The 16,820-nt window shown below is 48.0% G+C and overlaps 1 protein-coding gene across 1 annotated transcript in view; it reads left to right on the top strand.

Moving 5' to 3' along the window:
- SLC8A3 (solute carrier family 8 member A3) overlaps nt 1–16,820 on the top strand; it is a 113,725-nt gene that overhangs the window by 69,121 nt on the left and 27,784 nt on the right. The window lies entirely within an intron of this gene.

Raw genomic sequence — 16,820 nt, 5'->3', positions numbered from 1 at the left:
AAGTGCTTTGGTGCTGTATAAATGCCAGTCACTTTAATTAATAAAATGAAATGGCTGTGCACTCTTGGCTTTTGTTTACCTGGGTGTGAGCAAGAAGCAGCCAGCACGGTGATGTGCAGCAGGGCTGATATTTCACACAGCTGTGTTTTCTGAACGTCCTGTTTTCCTGAAGGCGTTTTGGGATGCCTTACTGACCTTTAGACTGCCATGCTCCCAAATTGGACATCATCACCCTTGGAAGCCAGAGATGAGTCCTGTCAAGCCTAAGCCATGAACACTGCCTGCAGTGTGGATCAGGCAGGGACCAGGGCAAGAGCCTCAGCTGAAAAGTGGCTCCTTGATGATGAGGGGCCCTGCTGCAGCTCTGGAGGTCAGCTCTTTGGGGAAGGACCACAGGGGATGCTGCTAGCTTGCTCCCTTGCAGCAGGTTTCACCAGCCAGCCTGCAGTGCAGGGAGGTGGGGCAGCACGTCCCAGCCCTGAGCAGTGGGATGTGGAAACAACCAAAGCAGCCCATGGAAATGGCTTTTCTTCCTTTGCCTTTTGATGGTTTTCCCTGACCATATTCAAGGACGGATTTTACCAGCCGTGTCATCAGTATCTTTATAGAAAAGGCTTATTTCACATTCATGAGAGCTAAAAATGTTCAGGAGGGAGAAGCTAACGAGAATTGTTAAGGGTTGGTTTTTTTTGGTTGTTGGTTTGTTGTTTTTTTTTAGCCTTCCAGGTGCCAACTGCTCCAGAGAGAGTCCTCAGTTGTGTCCCTCAGTGCCTGGCCCAGGTCTCCAGCAGTGGCTGTGTCCAGTGCCCCACGAGCCAGAGGTGTCTCACGCTGCAGTGACCCAATGTTGTCACACGCTGATCCAGTGTGAGCAACCCAGAGACCAGCAGCCCTGCATACCTGGCTGGTCTGGATCCAGATCCAAGCATCTGCACTCTAAAATAAGGAATGAAAACATGAGATCTGTGGTCTCATGAGTTTCAGTAGGGTTGTCTCTGCATCTAGGGAATGCACCTCTGCTCTCTGAGCGACTGAGGACAGGTTGTTCAATGCAGAGCCCTCTTCTCCCAGTGCCTGTCTGCTCCTCAAGCAAAAGGAGACCATCAGGATAAAGGGCGCACTTTAGTCTTCTGTTCCTCACAGTACAAAACCTTCTTTGTCTCTTTCAAACTAGAAGCATCTGTGTGGTAGGAGACATGGTTTGGCTCTCTGTGATCTTTTTAAAATCTCCTAGCAGAACAACAGCAGGAGGGAGGAAGAACCTGCAGGAGTGCTGTCTGCTCCTGGGCAGGTATCTCAGGTGAAGGCTGGAGGAAAAGGTTCTCTGAGAACCCTTTTCTCAGCACTAGTAATAACCCGGATTTGTCCAAACTCTTGTCTCATGTAGACACCGGGGAAAAGGCTTCCCCTTCTCTTTCCCCCACCAGTGCCTGATGCTGCAGCCGGAGGCAGTGCAGGTTGGCACAGCAGCACGTCCCTTCCTGCTGCAAGCAGCGTGGGCAGGCAGGAGATCCTGCGCCTCCTGCTGAGGATGATGTTTAAGCGTGTGGGTATCGGTATTGGCACACTCTGTTAGCATGTGTAACCGTGTTGCTCCACACCTATCATTTGTACTACAGAGAAGCACTACCTGCTATCTCTAAGGCCGCACCACAGGGCTGAGTAGGCGTGTGTGTAGATGACTGCTTTTTTGAGCTGCCAAAGGTTCGTACGTGGGGTGCTTGTACTTGAACACCGCGTGCATCTCTCCCTCCTTTACCACCCATCGCTCTAGGCAGGACCATAGGAGTTTGCTGGGTGATTTCTCAGTGCTCACCTCTGTGCTGGACTAAAACTAACCTTCAGCGTCTAATTATCGCTCCACGGTTCAGGCTTCTAAGCAGAAATTGGTATCATCTCTCTGCCCTTGCAGAATGTGAATAACTCAAAGCACAGGCAACAGAGAAGGATCAGGGTGCTCATGGACTCTCGTATTGCTTCTTACTCATTTCTGTGCGACTCTGATGTTACATCACAGCTTATTATGTTGTCTAGAATATACTGTGCAGCATACTAGCAAATACCAGAGAGAATCAAAAAATCACATTAAACTCCCTACCACTGACAGATTTGATTTCAGGTGTGAATTTACATCAGGGGATGGACATTTAGAGTTCAGTTCTGAGTCCAATGTGAATTTCCAAAGTGTAGTCTGGATCTTTCAAGCTTGATAGTGTTGCAATCAGGGATATGTTAATTTTTTGTTTCATATGGCCATTTCCACTAAAAGTGATCACAATATGCTGTTATTTAAACTTTAAAGTGCAATTAACAGTCAAATCTGGCACAGCTAACCCTTAAATAGGTTATTGCTTTTTGTGGATTTAGATGCTTTCATTAGATTAGCCTTGTAGCTTCTTTGTACATCGAGGCACAATTTTTTAACCAATTATATTGTTTGTTTAAATGTGTAAGCCAAGGATCTACTTAGTATCTTTACCATAGTTTGCACCAGTTTAAGGCTATCAGATTTGAACCCCATTTTAATTAACCCACTACACTTTCTTGTATGGCTAACATCAGAATAAAAATGAACTACTTGTTTGGCTGTCTGTAGGTAACTCAAAGTGGTATCTGTGATTCTGTGGCAAACATTCCCGTGAATAAATGTTATTGTAAGACTTCCTACACCTCCTATGCAAAGTGCCCGGGAATGTGCTTTCCTGGTGGCACCTCCTTTGGTGAGAAGGTGAGTGGCCACTATAGGACATGCTCTGGCAGCCAGCCTGGAGAGGAGGTGAAACCACAGGAGTCTATCCAGGGGTTTAACTCATTTAGAGGCATCCAGGCTTTGTAGAGGAAGTCAGAATAGGTAGGCAAAGAGCCTCACCACCGTCATCAGAGATGAAGCTGAGTTCAGCCCCCCTTCTCTCAGAAATACACTCTTTCCCATAAGTGCCAGCATCCTCATTAGAGGGCCAGTGAAGCGTGGCAGCTCAGCTATGATGGAAATACAGTAGAGGCCTCATTATTGTGAGACAAGCTGCTACCATGCAAAGCAAATACAGAAGTACTGGGTTTGGTCCTTACTGGGTAGTGCTGCTGAGGCTGCAGAGAGCCACTGGCGATGGCTAAAGTCACAGCCATCATAAAGGCAGGGGACATGCTCCTGACTGCAGCACAAAGGCGGTGAGCCCTGAAGGTAACTCAAAGGATTTGATTAGAAGCGTCACCAGAATTTGAGTGTTTAAACAAGTTTGGACCTTTTCAGTGAGGCTGGGACTGGAACTCCACTTCAAGAGGCCTAGCGTTGCCAGTACGATGCTGAACACAACACACACATTGTGAAAACAGCACTAGTCTGCTGGGCCTTTTGCTGTCCAGAAGTGGGAATGCAAAGAGCAGTGAAAAGTTAAAAAGCCAAAGAAACTCCTTTGAAATCTCAGGAGTGGGGTTCGGTTCAGACAGTAGCAACAACAGCTCAGAGAGTCTTTCTTGCTATGCTAATACTTTACTCCCAGGAGCATTGGCTGAGAAAATCAACAAAACAAAAAAACAAACAACAAAGAAAGTTCACTGACTGATTTCAACTTCTGAGAAATACCGTGTGGCCATCCCACCATCACCTGGTGTGACGCACGGGGTCCTGTGAGCCGTAGGAAGGGCTGCTCATCTCTGCTCTGTGGGCCCCGTGGCCATGTCCATCAGCAGTGACTGACCTGCTGGGTGCCTTAGGGGGCCTGGCTCCTCGTAGGGCACTTCTTTGGCAAAGCTGGGGTGCCCTGCCTCGTTCTGCAAGCTGCGAGCAGTGAGGGCCTGGGAATGGGGTATTTTCCTGATAGAGAAGTTGCCGGGCTGCTGACTCACTGTGCGTGCCAGAGGCACTACTCTGTGATCCTGAGCATGGAGGGGGGAGGGAAAACAAGGCACTGCGAAGATTGGTGGAGAGATAAGGTCACTTGTGCCTCCAGTCACCAAATCAAAGTAGCTGGGATTTTCTGCGTGTCGCTTCCCCACACGGAGAAGAAAGAAGCAAAACCCTTTACATATTACCCATTCCAAAGCATGGTTTAAAACTACATGTATCGGGAAGGAGACTGACAGATTACTTGGTGTTCAGCTGGCCTGTCCTGATATGCTGAGGGTGGCATCAAGTGGGATTTGCCTACCATAGGTTGTGCTCAGCTGTGTGTGAGGTGTCCTGGGATATCACTGCTTTGTTAGGCACAGGTGTCCTCCCTTCCAGTAAGAGCCATCCTTGACTCTAATCCCATGCTCAGAATCAATAACACTTTGCGGTGATATTGTTAATTCTCCCCAGGCTGGAGCCATAAATGCTGAGGCACTGGGACATCTTCTCCGCCAGGCACAGCTTGTGCTGGGCAGCGCAGTGACTTCCCCCGGGGAGCAAGGGACATCTGCAGGCATCCCCACCTCTCCCTCTAAATGCAAGGCACCTTTCTGCAGCTTGCTGCATACCTTGGAAAAGGAAAAACACTAAACCCTACCAAGACAGAGCTTTGTACTGCACACACAGCCTTCTGCGTGCAGAGCCTGGAGGGAGGATGAGTGATAACAAAGCACACGTGACAAGCATTAGTCACGTTGCTTAATGAACGGCTAGAAGGCACTCGGAGACTTCAGGCCCTGGGTAGATGAAGGCTGTTCATGTGGATTTTCTGGCCCTGAAGTATAAGAAACGCGGGAGACCTTGTTCTTACAAGATTTCAGGTCAGGTTTTTCTGTCAGAGATATGCATCTATTCAAGATAACCATGTAAGGGAGACCTTCAAAGGAAGCTGAAAATGAAGGGGTTTGGGAGTTCTTCTTTTGTCTTTGAAAATCGTCACCAGGATGGCAGCAGGGGATTTCCCTGGGTCGATCCTCTTGACATTTTTAACTTGCCCATCATCTTCCTGTCCTCTTCCAGCCTCTTAGTTCTTGACCTCATTCTCTCCCTGAGGCAAATACAATACTAGGGCTAATTATCCAGAAAGGAAACGTTAGCAAACATCATAGGAAGAGTACGTGGTGAACGTCCATCCAGAGCAGTGGGCACGGCTGCCTGGTTAGACCACCCTGCCCAACATGGTGTTCACTTAGTTTCTTTACAGACCCTCTCATAGATCAGCTGCAGCACTCCTTGCATGGTTTGTAGTGCTCTGCCTGGCATTTTTTTATGGCTCCGTTTACACATTTCAAATCAGCCATCAAAAGGAGCTGCAGGAGAAGCCATTTCCTAGTGCAGACAGACAGGCTTGGGCTCTCTGTCAGCCCAGCCGGTCAAAAATAGTCTCGGGAAACTCTGTGAGTCTTGGACGGAGTAGAAAGAGCAAGGCAGGTCACTGCTTAAAAAGTGACAGATGCTTTGCTGTTGTGACAGCAGCCCTTCTGCTGACCGTGTAGGAACGCTCTGTGGGCCACTGGTGCTCCACAGACCACGGTCCAAGAACCACTGTCTGCCATATGGGTTTTTAATAACTTAGCCTTTGTGTTCTTTCAATCACTGAAATATTTAGCATCCTTTTAGCACTCTGCATTGGCTGTTCTAGTTCAAGATCCTAGGAGTGCAAGGTTTGACTTTTCTCTTAATAATTTCAGGCTTCATAACAAGCAGGTCATATTTTCCTTTCAGAATGGAGGGATAGGAAGTCATTTTCCTTAATCTGCTCTTGGAAGTCCAGCTAGTTGTTTAATCCATCTCAGAATAGGGGTCACCAATCCTCTTTCCCCTGTGGACATGTCATTGAATCAGCTGAGTGGGGTGGAAGCTGTTCCCTGTGTTTATGCATGGGGGCAGCCTACACAGAAGGAGGAGGCACAGCAAGAACATTCGGGACTGAAGGAGATACGTCCCAACATGCCGATTAAATACATGCAGGCTGGTGTAATCGAGTTGCCAGCCGGAGACTTTAGTGCTGTCATCAGCCTGAGCCTCAAAGACTGCTATACAAGTCCCAGACAAAGCATCAGCTTGCACACACTGATTGTGTCAGCTCTCGCACACCACATGCTGCCGTTACTTTTTTTTGGTGCTGTTTGGGTAATGGTTATTCCTTTGTAGGATGGCACCCCACACCGCTCATTTCTGGAGTGCTTGGTATCTTAGCATCCAACTAAGATACCCAGGTACCAAGGTACCAGCCCAGCGTCCCATGCAAGGCTGCTGTCCAGAGGGTCCCCCAGGAATGGCAGTTCACATTGGCAGGGTTTCCTGGTTATGTCCAGAGCCTCAGGCTCAGCTGAGGGGCTTTGTAGAGGTGAGGAAGGCAGTGTGTTGACTGGGCCTGAGCTCTATTTCCTTGCTTTTTTCCAAGCCAGCTTAATGCTTTTCCTAGGAACCCACTTGCACACCCACCCTCCACGTAGCCACAAGCCTCCCAAGCCTGCTCTTTCCCTTTGCTTTTTCCCTTTCTGTTGCATTGCTGCCAGTGAGAAAAGCCAAACCCAGCCTGTAGCTGTGAAGCTGCACACTTGGGACCGTGACAGAGCTCCATGAAGGAAGGATTTTATACCCAGTCAGGAAATGAAAACACCAACCCAAAGAGCACCCACTGGGAGTTCAACTACAGCCCACTGAGGGGAGGTTGAAGCTGATTTTCACCCTGTAGCCCAGCTGTGAGCAGGTGGGGCTGCCTTAACTAATTGGTGCCAGCTGCAGGGGGATAAATTGCTGCCTGTCCCAGGCATGCTTTCCCTTGCCCTCTGGGGAATAGTCTGGAGGAGCTCCAGCCAGAGCAGGCATCTAAAGGCAAGATGCCTGTGGATGTGAGGAACAAGGAGGAACCTGGGGGGCTGTTGGGGTGCTAAAAGGTTAAAAACTCAATTTTGCACTTTAAATTCTCTCTGTGTTGTGACTGTAACTTGTAGGAGGAGGCCGGAGACAATTTTAAAACAGTTGGCATAGCTTGGACAGCAATGTAGTCAATGCACTTTTGCTCAGATTTTCAGGTAGCTTGTAGCCTCTGGGGGGCTGCATGCTGCCTGGCTGCATTGGTGGCACCTGCCAGTTTAGCTGGTGATAGCCAGCACGGATAGTTTAGCAGCACCCATAGTTACAGCAATGATTGCAGTAAAGATGAAGCCCTCAGTATGCAAACCTGAAAACGTTGGCTAGTCTACCCATATGTAAATCTCGGTGCATACATTTTTTTGCATTGAGAACTAAATTAAATAGAAATGGATGGCTTGCCAGGGCCATAAAAGTGTCAGGTCCTCAGAAGAGCCCAATCTCTGCAAGAGCATTTGAAATATTGCATATATATTGGAGGGGATTAGAGCCAAATGAGAAGACACCAGACAGAGCAATAAACTGAGCCCTGCAGCCTGTAGTTTCAGGGCCTAGGAGACAAGAGACTGCAGATTCACCTTGTGACAAACCATTTACTCTTTGGGACAGTGGCAGGCTACATGTGTACATAGGAATCGACACAACTTCTCTACGCTTATGCGAGCAATTTTTCCCTCATTGAGGTAAACACACAGGGTCTCTTCCATGAATTTGTGTTCAGCTTCTTCAGAAAATGACCTCAGAGCAGGGGTGGGTTTCCGACATGGGGTGGAAAGGGAACATGGCCCAGAAAGGGAACATGGCCCACCAGCAGTAATGCAGGAGCTGGTACAAACCTGTTAGGATTGCTTTCTTTTGGGCTTCAAGCTGATGATTTTCCTTTTGGAGATATAGATACATGGTACCCCTTTTAACCTGAGTAGTTAAATTTAAAAACAAACAAACAAACAAACAAAAAAACACAGATACAAATGTTCCCCTTGCCCCCTAACCCCAAGAGTTAGCAGGCTGGAGTCAGCAAAGATGTTTTTTACTAGATTTTTGCCTAGACCAAATCCTGCTTCTCATGCCTGTAGGTTTTCTGCTGCTGCTCCTGTAGTCTTTGTTTGAGGATTCCTCCTCTTCCATCACAGAAGTTATTTTTCATTCCCTTTTGCAAAACAATATTTAACAGGGCTCTTCTGCCTATATTTGTCTTCATTTTGGGTAATAAGGCAAGGCTCAGTTTAGGCATCTGCTCTTAGCTACCTTATGCAGAATGTAGGATTTTATCCAAGACATGCACTGAAAATCTGTCACCTCTGGTACTTCTGGCAGGTTGTTCTCCAGAGACGATCAGGACTCAGATGAGAGAATCACTTATGCGTGAGATGCAGGCCAGAGGTGCTTGTTAAGCATGCTTTAACAGAAGCTTCGTCTCTATCTTGTTCTGTAAAATCTAGAGTATTAGAAAAAAATAAATAAAAATGAAGTGCAACGATTTTATTATCCTTTTTTTTTCCTCTCCTGTTGCCTGACCCAAATGTAATGACAGGCTGTTAGGAGGGTGTAATCTACTACAGACTTCTATTTGCAGCCAGTGCACCAGATTGTGTGCCTATTCATAAGATAACAAAAAAAAAAAAACAAAAAAAAAAACCTTCCCTCTTGTTTTAAGAGCTCTTGAAAAGCAAGCCAAATGCAAGGCAAAGCTTGACTCCTCCTCCTCACCCACACACTATAATGTTTCTTGAGTGCAATGAAGTTGTAGAGATGTGTCTGTAGGTGGTCCAAAACCGTAGCACGTTTTCCAGGCTCAGCAGTGCCCTTTGTGCACGCTGGTGCCTGGTTCTTTGCTGGTGGGTTTGAAGATGCTCCTGTTAAGGATGTTCAGCTGTAACTCTGGTGGTCCTGGCTATGCTGGGTTTCTTTCCAGGAGTCAATGTGGCCTTGCTCAGAGGGTTTCCTTTCTTCCTGATGGACTGCTACTGCCGTGGGGAGCCGTGCCCATGTCTGTTTTACAGGGTGGGTGTTTCAGCCACTGAAATCCCTCTGGACAGCCTGCTTGGAGGCATCAGAGTATTGCAGTGTTCAGACATCCTTTTCCATTGCTAGTTGCCATCTACAGGAACCCATATTTAGCAGAGGGTCCTAAACGCCCCATGTGGCGGCTGGTGGCTGGGAACTGAGTGGTGCTTGCACTGCTGAGAGCTGTGGTTCCTGCCTTAGCTCCTTTTTGGTCCCTGTCCACAAGAGCAGATGCATGGAAGTGTGCAAGGCATTAACACGTTGGGGTCCTGTGAGAGACCAGACTGCTAGGATGTGCCCTTCCTAATCACAGCACGCCTGCATGCTCTGCTGCCAAGGCTCATGATTTGTAACAAGCAGAGGTCTAAGGGTCCGCAGCTAGGTTTTATCATTTGTGACAGATCTGCTGACTCCTGGTTTGTGAGAGCTGGGGATGCAGTAGGGGGTCCTGAAGGGACTAAGGAGCAGAACTGACCCCAATCTTCCTTCAGATTACATGCCACGTGTCTCTGCCTTCCTGTTGTGCTGTGGGATGCTCTCCTGCCAGCAGGGAGAGATGGTCTGTGGCAGCTGAGCTTGTCCCCTCTTGACAGCTTCATCCCCCTTGTAGCTCCCTGCCTGCCTCTGCGCTGGTCCTGCACCAGTTCTCCTGGGGATCTAGAGAGCCTTGCACAGAAACAGGAGAGGGGATTGGTGTCAAGGAATACTGCCCAGCTAAGAGCATCCCTAAGGAAAAATATTGGAAAGGAAGAGAACATCTTAAAAAGGAAAAAAAAAAAGTGGGGAGGGTGTCTGAGGCCAGGTGTCTGAGCTGCTTGGTGGGATGGAGACCTGCCAGAACCATCTGCCTTACTGTGAAGCGTGAAAGCAACCCACCCACAAAGCTTGTGAGAGTAGCTCTGGGGCCAAAAAAGGAGCTACCTTATTTTGTGTAAACCAAGATCTCCAGTCTGTCTGGAAACAAGTGCTTGGTAGTGGGGCTGAAGGAGGACAGGCACGAGAGATGATGCTTTGGGATCTGTGTTCCTGGGCACCCTGCTTTTCTATAAGTTACTGTTTCCTATACATTTCCTGTAAGTTACTGTTTCACTAGGATATATTGTATTGTGTGCCAAGTCGAGTGATTGTAGGGCAAATCATCCCTCTGTCAGTACCCAGAACATTCCTTCCCTACCCTGGCAGCAAATATTTCAGGCTGCATCTTGTCTGAGCTGTGGTGGAAAGCTGAAGTGTTTCTAGAAGCTGATGAGGATGCTGGCTTGATTGCTTTCTTACTTTTAAGTAAAAAGTTAATTAGCTATTTATGTTGTTGTAAACTGTGATGGCCTGAGGATTTGAGTGGCAAAGTCTCTAGGGAGAGGAAATATGAGCCCAGCTGATTGGTGTGAGTTCCCAGGAAAAGGCAATTTGTGTTGATGCAAACCTTTTTACAGGCTTAACAAGAAATCCCAGTTTTCAAAGCGAGCACATCTCAGGCACAAATCCCTTATGCTCAGAAGCTCATACAGAAATATTAGATGAGCTAGTAAAGCACATTACCTTTCCTTAAAAACCTTGCTTCTATTTATTTACATGTTTGAAGCGCTCTCTCCTCCATAACGTGGAATTGTTTTGAAACACTGATGCATTCATGCTTATGATTCAGAGGCAAAGGAGCACTTGTTTCCATTCTACAAGCGGGGAAAGAGTTGGCAAAGGAGGACACTGGCAGAGGTAACAAGGACCACATGGTGGCATCTTCTTAGGAGATGTCAAGGAGATACTGTGGTAGCTCCTCCTTTGCACCTTCATCTCCTCACTGCAGAGAAGGGCATGCAGAGCCTTGAGGTTTGCTTATTTATTTTAGGTCTCGGTGGGGCAATGAGTTTGGGACCAGCTGAGACCCTCGGTCTCTGTGCCTTGTGTAGGTTAACACGTGCCATGTTCCATCCTAGCAGCAGCCCCTTTCCATGGGGCAGAGGGATGATTTTCCATTATAGCTGGTGAAATGCTTCATATTGTGTTTTGGTAGGTTTACAACAGGATGTGAGCTTGTTTTTGCAGGAGAGATGTAACTGAGAGCTAATGTATACAAAATCAGCTTATATGAGGGTTAGGTGCCTCCAACTGATGATGTCTCACATTAATGGGAATGGTTTATTCATTATGGAGGAGGATGCTGTGCAGATCTCTCTGACTTGAAGGGTACCTGAATATAAGGAGCTGAGTCAAAAGAAATAGGAAGCTCTGCTTGTTTCTAGCAGTCAGAAATACGAGCTTAAGTTTATGCTAGGGTGCCTAGTTGGGGTGCTTGATTTTTTGCCAGGGTTTTCAGTAAAAAACTACATTTCTGAGAGCCTTAATTTTTGTTCCCAGTGCCAAATGCTTAGATTTGACTGGAGGCTGGGTATCCCCTTTTCTTCTTTTCTCATCAATAAAGTGAAAATGCTAAATAAAGTAAATAAGAAAAACACCTACAAAATCTGCATTCTGCAAAAATACCATACATTTATAATGGAAACAGGGACTTTGATTTGTGACCCCATGACCATTTTCCAGTGATGCCGTCACCCCTCTGAGTAGTAAATTTAACTGACTGGAATAGGCTAGCTTTTCTGAAGTACTTTCTGCATTTTGCAGAAATAATCCATGGATCCCTAAACACCCGTCAGCCACAGGCGGTCCCCTGCTGATGTAATGCCTAGAGCTGTGCACATCAAAGTGGGATTGTGGCCAGCACCGATCCTTACTCTTACACACAAAGTAGGAGGATCAATATGAAGAGCAAGAGGCAATAATCTGTTTTATTCTTCTTTGAAAGCCAGGCTTAGAGCATCTTTTTATCCCAGATTTTCATCAACAGTGGTGTGTTGTTTCTTGTTTTTCCTTCCCCTGCACTGGACATCATCCATGAAATACCACTGTTACTTCCTTCACGACCTTAGCTGTCCTTGGGTCCATATCAGCCAGTTCTAACACTGTATTTTGCGAGCGATGGCAGGGGCAAGTCTTTACTGAAAAGGATTTTTATAGCATTGGTAGGCTGAAACAGGCTCTTTGATTTATCCCTATTTTAACATTTCTGCCTGTGGGTGATTGAGTTTAATTAAGGCTGACTAGTAAATATTTATCCTCATGACAGAAATAGATGCAGGTTTGTCCATTAAAAACACTACACAGACCGCCTCTTTGGCTGCAGCTAGCTGAACTGAACGCTCAAAGGTTTTTATGAATACCGGCGAGGAAACAACCTGGCACCTGACCGCCGCGAGCATCCCACCGCGCAGCTCTGCCCAGCCGAGGAGCCTCTCTCCCCACCAGCAGCCCCTCGGATGAGGCTTGTTGCCATGGAAGTCTCATTAAATTTACATCTCGGGCTCAGGCTGTATTTTTAGCCAGCAGTGGTTGTGGATAAGAGGGGTGGCTGCTGCTCAGACCATGGCCAGCAGGTAGTCGGTGTGCCTTGTGGCCCACCGTGGTGGGAGCAGCACCCTGGGTGGGACTGCCCCCGGCCAAAAGATGCATCTCTATCGAGGGGTCTGGCAGTCTTTTTGCAGCTTCTGCTGCTGGTAGAGCTGAGCATGGAGCAGACACAGTGCCTAGAGCTGTTTCGGGGCTGGAGAAGCCTTTGGGGCGGTTCTGTGCAGCGCCGGTGGCTTCAAGTGACAGGGTCTGGTTAGGTTAGGCTGAAAATAGCAAATCTCGCTTGACTTGAGCTAAACCTTGGAACCTGGAGGGGCAGGAAGGAACTCATCCGAGCTCGGCTGAAGAACAGCACGGCATTTCCAGATGTATTTTTTGGGGAAAAATGATGCACTAAAACAGAGGAAACAGCTATGTGGTGCCACAGATGCTCAGGTGAACCAAGTCTTGCCCAAATCTCTTTTGGAAGGGCTGAATTTGAGTTCCTACTTAGGGAACAAGACACTGAAACCTGCACTTACAGTAAAAAAAAAAAACTCCATGTGTTCCCTCTCGGTCACTTCAAATCAGACTTGTTGGCACTGGAAGGAGGGGGGAAAAAAACAGGTTTTGGTGTCTGTCAGCACTATGAGGATTTCTTGGCTCAAAACACTTGCTAGGCTCTCCCACTCTCTCTCTCACCCTCTCAGAGCACTGAATCTCAGCAGTGCTAAATGCTCCATAAACCAGATTTTATCCTGAATTACACCTGAGCAATCTTTCAGTCTTCCATGGGTCTCACAGATGGCCAGGAGAGCCTTGTTTAGCCTGCAAAACTGTGATTTGTGCTGAGGCATGGGAAAGAAAGAGTCCAGCTTGCCTGTAAACCAATAACTCTTGTCTCTAATAAAAGCCATCTCTTTCTTCAGAAGCTGTGAAAATTTGATCTGGAGCAGTTGGGCTAAAATTAAAGCAGAGTCCGATGCTGCCATCCTGCACAGTCCCATGGACAGGCTGAGCTGTGTCTGAAGCTCCAAGGGCTATTGGGGACTTACTATCATTGCTTTTTAAAGAGATGGCAATACCATTAGTTGTTTTTTTTTTTTCCTTTTTTCACAGTTGCAGATTTCTAAATTTCTGTCTCCACAGGAGGTGCCAGCTGGTAAATAAACATATTTAAAAAAGGGAAAGAGATGGGGGGATTATTTCTAATTTGCTGAAAATGGGATGTGACCTGGTTCTCTGTAGGCCTGACAAAGCCAGCTTTTGCAGCTGCAGGCTATTTCTGCTGTAGAGACCATCTCTCAGCCCTCAATAGGGAGTTATTTTCAAGGCTGGCTCTGCAGACCCTTCTCACTATTAGGACCATGAAAAAGGCAGAGCCTGTGGCTGGCAGGGGCTCACAGGCTTTCCTCTACTCTTGCAGCGTCCACTGGAAGCACAACTTGCTGTTAGTCTCGATGTGAGTGTAGGGCAAGTGGTATTTTGCCCAGGCAGCCTTGTTTCTCCTAGTGCAGCATCATGATTTTGAGTCTTACACAGCTTGAGTAGAAAGAGAGTGGGCTGCATGGATTGCTTCAGGAAGCCCTACATGTCTTCCTCTGGCTCTTGCTCTGGTCACATCTCTGGGTTACAGCTACTGAGCCAGTGAGTGGGGCCCCACCAAGGTGGGTTAGGGACCTGGAGGGCTTACAGCACTTCTCATTGTGCTCTTGCAGCCTCTGAGCACTGGTGAGGCTGCTGCCAATGGATCAGAGGACAGAAATAGGCAGTGGCTGTAGGTGTCAGGGTGTTCCCCATGGGGGAGGCACGGCCAGCCCTGGGCATCGCTTGTGTGATGTCCTTGGCTGCTCCAGCTGCCTGCTGCATATGGAGCTGAGCATGTCTTTGATATCCTCTCTGCTTCAGTTCTGCTTCTGGAGAGCAGAGATAAATGTGGCTTACCCATGCACAGCACCAGGAGAGCCTCAGCCCAATGGGGCATGTGTTCAGGCCTGGTCTGTGGCTGATCAGAATCAGCTGTCGGGGGGCTTTTACCATTTACAACTCGTTTCTCAGAATACATTTTACTCCAGCACCTTTTGGGGTGGCTGGGGAAGCAGGGAAGAAGGTTGGTGGCTGGGAGCTGGGGCAGGAAGAGTTTGAAAACTAGCGTGAGCTGCTGATAAACACAGACAGACACTTGGGTGAGCAGACAGAGCAGAAGGCTCCCGCTCCTGACAGCCTCCCCAGTGTACAGCAGCATCCTTGTATCAGCGCTGACACTGCAGGGCATGTGTGAACCGAGCTGGAAGAGAGCTGAGGCTGGGGCAGGGTGGGCATGAGGTGCAGGCACCCATGCACTGCTGCCCAGCAGTGTTCCAGCTGGGCAGAGGGCTGGCTGGTACCTCCTTTCAGGAGGGAATATCAAAATCAGCTCAGGAAAAAAAATAAAATCAAGTGTGCCTTTTTTATTCTCTTTGGAAACTCTTTATCTTGCTATTTCCAGTCCTTAAAAAAAAAAAAAAAAAAAAAAAAGTCTTCTAGGTCCCACAATGGGAAAGACACTTCACAGAGTCGGGGAGTTATGTTTTTAAGATGAAAGAGCTTGGAAGGCAAAAGGGGAGCTAATTAGACAATGCAGAAAGCACACAGGATTCCTTGCAGAGGTCTGCTTGAGGTTTCAGCTTTCGGAGCTCCAGCTAAAGGCAGCTGTGCCATGTCAGTGAACCCCTGGAGGTATTTGCTGGAGTAGATGGTTCTGTGTGTGCCACTGATCTGGGCAAAAGACCAGGGCTGGGAGAACTGTTATTTTTTCATTTGATAATGGTTATGGTTCTAACCAGATGGTGAGGAGTGTGTGAGACCAGCCTTCAGCCCCCAAGTTCACTGGAAGTTTGATGGATGGACACCAAAGTGAATCAGGCTGGGCTTTGTCAGGGCAGAAGCTGGAGGTTGGTCAAGTCAAACAAGTGTTCAGTGGTGCCTCCAAAACTTGAAAGGGAGAAGACACAGCATCAAGGATTAAGGTCCAAAGGGCTGAGGGACTTGTAATAGGGGAACTCAGCAAGAAGGGGAATGAGAGTTGAGGAGCATCTCTGGATGAGGGTAGGGCAAGCTCTTCTGAAGAGCAAAGGGCCTTGGTGCTAACTTTTGCCATGGGGCAGAAGGGGCAGGAGGAGACTCCTGCCTGTCAGCCAGGGACCCCGGGAGGAGTTTAGGCTGTCTCTGATGTGGATTGGTCAGAAGGGTTTGGCAAAAGCACTTCCCACAAACAGGATCCACATGTGAAGGCTGAGAGGGGACTAAGTGCTATGGTGGTAATTATAGCAGTAAGATGATTGTGTTGATTAAAGGAGGCCAGTTGGGTGGCTGAGGGCTGTGCAGGCTGCAGTCTGTTGGGTCTGTTTGATCTGGCTGTGCCAGCGTGCAGCACTGATTCCCATCCCTCAGGTAGCCAGGCTGTCCTGCAGGAGGACTGCTTGTGGAGAGGCACCGCGGTGTGTGGCATCACTGCCCTTTGGGAGTGGAAGCAGGGGCATCTGCAAAACGAGCCAAGGCTTGAAAGGTGTCCTGCTGCTAGATTTGGCCCTTCTGAAACACCCTTGTTCACTGCAAAGGTGACAGATGACATTTTTTGTTCAATTTATTAATAAGGAGTGGGCTTTTTTTATGTTCAAAAGCTCTGGATGCTGGAGGCACAGGCCCATCACTCCAAGCCCAGCAGGGTTGGCCCCCTCCAGGGAACCTGTGTTTAGCTCCTAGGAGCTAACAAGTGGCCCCCTTTTGTGTTTTCTGTGTGTTGTTATTAGGTAAGAAATAGAATGAAAACAGTCCCAAAGAGTGAAATGAAACGGTGTAGCTGGGTATCCTCTGCCCTGTTTTCATTGCCATAGAAGAGGAAAAAAAGGAAACCATGAGCCTGGCCAAATGCACATTGCCTTGGATAAAGATGCAATATATTGGCTCTGGGTGATGGTTGGACGTGTAACTGTGATGTTGCTGTGGCAATTCAGCGTGATGTCCCTTATCTTGGTCACAAGGAGCCTGTGACCAGAGCCAAAGCACCCGGGATCCGGCTCCAGTTCCTTTTGTTCGAATATAATAATTCTATCTGCAGCATGCAGGGCAGGCTCATTGCAGGCTGGCAGCTGAACAGCGTTGTTTGCAGCTCATTAATTTCCTACAGATTGCTGCCTTGCTGCTCCGTTGAATGTAGAGCAACTCAAATGGCTGGGCTGAGCACTGCCCCGCTGGGCTGGAAGCACTGCGTGCGCTGTGTGGGGAGGGAGGGAGGGAAGGAAGGAGGGATGTGTGAGGCTGTTGTCCAGAGGTTTCCCTGTGGCAGTAGCAGCTTGCGAGGGAAGGCTTTCTTTTCCCAAGTTTCTGGGCATGAAGGGCTTGTAGTTGTCCAATCTCTTCCCAGTCTGTGACCGCACACCTCTGTAACGCTTTCACCAGTCGTATCTGCACATGTGGCAGCTGGAGCCCGAGTACCCTGGCATCTCACCTGGGGCAGGGCAGGCTGGGGTTGACCCTTTCTGCTGGCAGCCCAGCCACCAGAAATAGCTGCTGTGGCATTTCCACAGCTCTCAGCTCTCTGTTCTTCAGTTACCAAGCCAGACTGGGACATGTTACATGATGTTGTCCCTTCATCGGAGCTTTATAAATCAATTTTCCTGTC

Source organism: Aythya ferina (genome assembly GCF_964211825.1).
Source record: "Aythya ferina genome assembly, chromosome: 5".
NCBI lineage: Eukaryota > Metazoa > Chordata > Aves > Anseriformes > Anatidae > Aythya > Aythya ferina.
Note: the sequence above shows the minus strand (reverse complement) of the source record. Positions and strands in the feature narration are given on the sequence as shown.